The sequence below is a fragment of the Amphiprion ocellaris genome, chromosome 20, assembly GCF_022539595.1.
Source record: "Amphiprion ocellaris isolate individual 3 ecotype Okinawa chromosome 20, ASM2253959v1, whole genome shotgun sequence".
NCBI lineage: Eukaryota > Metazoa > Chordata > Actinopteri > Pomacentridae > Amphiprion > Amphiprion ocellaris.
In genome coordinates, this window is record NC_072785.1 from 12,822,581 (window position 1) to 12,829,408 (window position 6,828).

At 36.5% G+C, this 6,828-nt stretch overlaps 1 long non-coding RNA gene across 1 annotated transcript; it reads left to right on the forward strand.

Annotated features, from left to right (window-relative positions):
- The first annotated feature begins 3,099 nt into the window (after positions 1–3,099).
- On the forward strand, positions 3,100–6,612 carry LOC129347810 (uncharacterized). The gene is made up of 3 exons (XR_008600077.1): positions 3,100–3,206; positions 3,836–3,994; positions 6,499–6,612. It is a non-coding gene; the product is annotated as an uncharacterized LOC129347810 (long non-coding RNA).
- Positions 6,613–6,828: the final 216 nt, after the last annotated feature.

The window sequence follows — 6,828 nt, forward strand, 5'->3', positions numbered from 1 at the left end:
TGCGTGTCTGTGTTTCAGTGACAAACTGTCATTTGGCTGTCAAGTCTGTGCAGATGACTCACAAACAGAGATACAAACAAACAATAGGTGTAGTGGGTCGTCACGATGGAACTGACAAGGTCAATGACAAGTGGCAACTCAAATCTCTCACTGTCTGCTTTTCTCTCCTTCTTCTCTCTCCGTCTCTCTGTTGGATTCCCTTCTGTGTGATAAAATTGGACGCTGCTGAGTGTGTGCATAATCCAGTGTGGCTCTCACACGAAGGATGGAGAACAGAGAGCTATTTTGACCTTGAAGAAAAACAAGCAAAAGTAAAAGAAGACATTGTACTCATCAGAATTAAACCGTTGTTGTCCGACTGAATGCATAAATCTACACGTGTGGCTTCATACGCACAATTAAAGAAAGAGTTTGATATAGAATTAAAGCCAGTGACGTTTTCAGTTAAGCTGCGCCTCAGGGTCTCAGACAGGTACATGAGTCACAGAATCCCTGAGGAGAAAGAGAGAGCAGTGGGGATGGTGCTTTTTCACTTATGCCACTTTGATGCTCTTTTGATGTGTGCAATATCTATATATGATGAGAAAAATAAAGGAAGACTGCACTGTAAAAGATTCATGATATTGAAAGTTTTTAACAGTTATTTTATGTAATATTTTTACTAAATAGATTTTGTGAAGTGGCTCAGGTGACAGAGCAGGTTGTCCACTAATCAACAAGGTGGCCGGTCAATTTTTTTACTTACTTTTTAAAAACACATGCACTAAATATTAAAATATTTGGCTGCAAGACTAAAATATACATCAATCTCATACAATGTTGACACCTCTTTTGTGGAGGTAAACAATGAGAACAAATGCAGACTAAATAAATAAATAAATAAATAATTTTTTTTAAAAAAATGAGTGAATGAATTGTTTTACATTGTTTGGTTGGATCAACTTACTGAGCTCCACCTACTGATTCTGTCTTATCAAACTGTCAAAATCCCAACAGGTCTTCATTTTCCCAGCTAATGATCCAGGCTTGATTGTTAGTAATAACCATGTACTCACCAATCTGAGTTCCCCCAAAATAGGTTGAATCTGAGCAGAAACATTTTTGGCTACAGTCGAGCATCAAATGGTCACACACTGACGTCTGTGGAGGGATCTGTGACCAATTTTATGCCAGACAGACCATTATGTACTTGTAGATGTGGAAAATAGCACCAGCCTCACTGTCCCGTTTCTGCTTCTGCTGGATGACAGTTTCCTTAATGATTCAGCTCTGCTTACTGTGGTTCCATAAATCCTCAAGAGAGACAGACTTTCCTATGATACACTGCATGACTATTTGTCTCCAGGTGCCCCCGATATTTTTTCAAAAAGCCTCATTAAAAGACTAAGGTAATTGTATTGACTTACTGAAGCTGGTGAAACAGACACTAGACAATGTGTGATTTTGTGATTTCAGCCTTCTAGTCAGTGTTGGTTAAATGAAGGACTTGTATCTCAAGATTTTGTTCTCAAGAGAAGAATTAGATCAACAGGTAAATTCCTGCAATTTTCAAATCAATAAACAAGATGCTCATTGTAATCTAAAGGTCAGTGTTGGAATCAATACCAGTTATCAGCCACCCTTCCTAATATATTGGTCACCAGCTGGATTGTGACAGAAAAAAAAGGTTGAGGATGCAAGCATCTGTTTCAGTATGTCTAGACCACGCTCAATGGACATTTGTTTGTGACAAGTTTCGGGTAGAACTTCTTTTGAGAGGAGGAAGCCAATTGAATTGACAGTCCTTGGGTTTCTGATTGAGATGCTCAGTGAGTTGCATCCTGAGGTTTCCAGGCATACCCAAATGGAAGGTAGCCCAAAACCAGAATATCCTAGAGGAAATAAGCTGGCCCGCGAATGCCTTTGAATTCCTGGAAGAGCTTGGTAATGTAGCAAGGAAAAAGGACTTTTAGACTACTCTGGTTGGCCACACCTGTAATTAGGAAAAGATGGATCAAGAGTGAGATTCCTATTTTATGCCTTATATTTCGGAAGAAGCTTGGAGAAGCTGTTCATTTTAAAGGTGTGAGTTGAGGTGCTTTGGTGTTCTGATTGGGATGCTTTTCTCTCAAGCTATTCTGGGCATATCTAGCTTGGAGGAGAAATCTTTCCACAGAACATATGGGAAGATTTTTATATCGTATCTGGTCGGGAAAAGACTGTTGACCCCTGGGAGAAGCTGGGGACCGTCGCCTCAAAGAAGGACTTACTCTGAACTACTACTCTGTTTAAAAGGCTGCAAGATAAAAAAAAGTGACCCTTCCTCCTTCCTTGTTATGAAAGTGTCTCTCTGTTTAATAACTGCCATTAAACTTTGTGAACTGATTGACCCTCAGCCAAGAAACTGTAAAGCTTTGAAAGTGATCCCAATATGGTTGAAAAAACTAAATCTGCATCTTATAGGCTGTTTTCGGTGTAAAACTAATGTGGCCTAATATTAAATGAATGGTAATGTATAATCATTGGAGGAAAGCCCTGTAAATATTTAAGATGATTTCAAGTGGAATAGAGTTCATGCATGTAATTTTATATTATCCATCCATCCATCCATCCATACAAACTCTACACAGAAGGGTCGCAGGCCCAGGCTGGGACACGAACCAGGGATCTTTTAGCTGTGAGCCAGCAATCCTAACCACTGAGCCACTGTGCAGCCTGTAATTTAATGTACTGCCAATCACTGTTCCCTCTAAGCTGTGCGCGTGCGCAATTGCGCACTGCTGACACGGTCTCCGCGCACAGAAAATCTGCGCTGCGCACAAAAAAAAATCCAACCTAAATTGTAAATAAAATAAACACGTAATAATTCATTCTGTGCTATTTTTCAGTGTGAGTCAGTGAGTGACCAGTGACTGGCTGCTGCAGCCAATGATGCGATTCACATACGTATTTACCATAGACTGTATATAATGATATTTACGCAGCTAATCAACGTCAGACGTCCTTATGTGCAGCCTCCTTGTTCTCATAGATATGAATGAGTAGATAGGACACGCCCCTTTGAGCTGCGTACTACGGCGAGGCTAAGCTAGTGGGGGCAATTCAGTGCATTCCGTTGATATAGACGGCGTGAAAACGGACAAGAGTATGCTGGCTCACTGTGCTGCATACAGTTACACACTACGTCGTACGATTGAGACAAGGAAACTTGGAATGACTTTTCATAGGTAAGAATAGTTTTTGGCTCTTTTTTCATTATGAAATCTTGTTGAGAGCTTCCAGTCTATGAGAGCTAACGAGTTAGCCACTAGCAAAACACTAATGCGAGCTAGCAGCTTGACAAGCAAATACCAGACGATTAATAGTAGCTGTAGTATAGTTGTACAAGCAGTAGTAGTAATACTAAAAGTACAAGCAGCAGTAGTAGTATAAACAGCTGTCAGAGTCGTAGAAGTAGTATCAGCATTTGTAATAGTATTACAAGTTGTAGTAGCAGTGCCAGTATCAGCAGCAGTAGTTAGTGTACTACCACTACTACTAGTAGTAGTCACATTGCTATTACTACCACCAATACAACCAATAGTACTTATAAAGCCTAACTCATGTATATCCAGATTACCATCTATGTTCTTCCTCCAAACCCATTTTATGATTGGGATTACAGGCAGTTCTTTAGGACTGCTCTCAAATAATTGAAATATTACTAAACAAGGTTATACTTATCAAATTAAATAGCTCTGGTCTCCAGTATATTGGCGAATTCGGTTATTGTACTTAATTTATTAGCATGATTTCTTTTTAATATGTTGTCTACAGACTTAATTACTTCTCTGTCTACTTTTCTTACTCCATGTAGGTTTCCCAGAGACTATGGGTTGAGGAGGAATTGGAAGTTTGTCGGCTTAGACCTGGTGTCATTCCATCAGTGTTAAACTTCCCGGCTCATCTTGGAAGAGTACGTGCCAGAAAGACCACGACCAAGCAGCCTTGAGATCTTAGGCAGCGTCTCCCTCAGGTGGGTGTTGACAGTGTTCACGGTCAGGTCTGTAGAGGGGGGAGGCCGCCACCCACCTCCCCGCCTACTCTCTACCCAGACTCCGCCTTGGCTCCACCCATGTGGTCACTTTATTAACTACGATGCCAAAGGGACGACGAAATTACTTCTTTTCCTCTGATCTGTAGCTCAGTGAGTTAAGGGTTTATCTGTAGAGCTGCAGGTCGCTGGTTCAAGACCAGACCCTTCTTAAATTTTATCAAAATCCTGACAAAGACAAAGAAAAATGCCAGTGGTGGGTCTTGAACCTACTACCTTCCACTTGGTAATCTTTCTTCTTACTCCCTGAGCTACTCACTCAGATACTTTTATTTATTTTTTTTTTTTTTGCGCATTTATCATCTATTTTTTTGCCATTTTCGAGTTTTTTTAACTTGAGTCTCGACTCGATCGTTTTTCTCAGGAGGTTGGACTTTAGCCTTTGTGCTGGAGGGTTGAACTCTCAGTTCCAAGACTTTCAAAGCCTCCAGACCTCCCGAGTCCTCAGGACCTGAGCTTTGACACAGTCTGAGGGCTGAAAGTCCCACAGTAGTTCTCTGTTAGATTGAACTTCCAGACAGTCCAAGGACTGATATCTTCTCAGTTCCTGAGTACTTCTCTGTTAGTTTGAACCTTCACACAGTCTGAGGACTGAAATCTTAAAAGTTCTTGAGTAGTTCTCTGTTAGTTTGAACCTTCAGACAGTCTGTTAATGTTTCGATTAAATCTTTAAGGTTTTTCTTTTTAAATGTTTTACCACCTTTTAATGTTTAATTTTCTTTTTAAATCCTTCATTGTATTTTCTGTTTAATTCCTATTTGAACTTTTATTGTCTTTAAGATATAATTTTCTAATTAAACATTTAATTTTTTAATTAAATGTTTTGTTTTTTTATTGGATAGGTGTAGTGAGAGACAGACAGGAAACAGGGGAGAAGAGTCGGGGGAAGACTTGCAGCAAAGGACTGCTAGCGGGACTCGAACCCGGGACGCTGCGTCAGGGACCATTCCTTGTACATGGATCACCCGCTTAACCCGTTGAGCTATATGGGCACCCATGTTTTGTCTTTGTAAGGGTTTAATAATCTGATTAAATGTTTTGCATTTTTAAAAATGTTTAACATTCTTCTTGTTTAATTGTATTTTTTAAATGTTTAATGATGGAAAATACTTTATCTGTAATTTCTAATATTTGTATATTAAAAATTTTGTTTAATTTCATAATGACATGTATTGTATCTTGTTGAATCATCTCATTCAATATTTTGTCTGTTTAATATAATTTAATGTAATTTAATGTTTAACTCTATTAAACAGACAAAATATTGAATGAGATGATTCAACAAGATACAATACATGTCATTATGAAATTAAACAAAATTTTTAATATACAAATATTAGAAATTACAGATAAAGTATTTTCCATCATTAAACATTTAAAAAATACAATTAAACAAGAAGAATGTTAAACATTTTTAAAAATGCAAAACATTTAATCAGATTATTAAACCCTTACAAAGACAAAACATTTAATTAAAAAATTAAATGTTTAATTAGAAAATTACATCTTAAAGACAATAAAACTTCAAATAGGAATTAAACAGAAAATACAATGAAGCATTTAAAAAGAAAACTAAACATTAAAAGGTGGTATATGTATATATAATTTAATTGTATTTAATGTTTAACTCTATTAAACAGACAAAATATTGAATTAGATAATTCAACAACATACAATACATGTCATTATGAAATTAAACAAGATTTTTAAAATACAAATATTAAAAATTACAGATAAAATATTTTCCATAATTAAACATTTAAAAAATAAAATTAAAGAATATTAAACATTTTAAAAAATGCAAAACATTTAATTAGATTATTAAACCTTTAAAAAGACAAAACATTTAATAAAAAAAATTGAATGTTTAATTAGAAAATTACATCTTAAATTTCTTAAATATTTTTAATAATAAAACTTTATAAAAGTTTTATTGTATTATTTTTTTGTTTGATTTAATTGCTTTTTGTTATGTAGTTTATTTCTTTAATCTTCTTTTTCTGTCAAGATTTTAACCCCAACCTTAAAAATGAAATAAACCCTTAAATCACAATGAAAATACTTCTGTTGTCACAATCATGAGTTAGTCAGTTATTCAGTTTATCAACTCAACTTTATTTGTTTAGCACCTTTTACACAGATGACAAAACTAAACAAGCAATAAGAAAAAACTATGCTAAAACTATGATTAAAACTCAAAAACATTTAAAAAAAAAAACAAAAAAAAAAAAAAACATTTAACATGGTAATAAAATATGTTGTGTCCAGGGGATGGAGGGAGTTTATTGAAGTCTTCTTGGGCTCACATGGGAAGTCATTTAAAGTATAAACTTGAGATTCAGTCTAAGGAAACTGCAGAGCGACAGAAGAACCAACAATATCTCCTGTTTTCTCCTTTAATGAGTCGACTCTTCTTGTGCTTTCAGACCAAAGAACTACAGACTCTTCACAACCTGCTCAAACTCTTGGTACAGGACCTCACCACACGGGCCAAGAAGGTTTCCGTCTCATTTCTACTCTGAAGCTCACCTTCTCCTGCTCAAACTACTGACAAATGTTTCTGCTGCTCTAAAGTCTGGTCTCCACAACTTCCTAAAAACTCTCAAAGGCTCTTCTGCTGCAGGTTGCTTTGTAGAACTGTTGCAGAAAACCTCACTAAACCACATGGAGGGGCCTCAAGATAGTCGTCCAAATGAAACCATACAAAAACCAAACTAGCACAAGCCAAACACTAAAGTCTCCTGCAGTCTACCAGA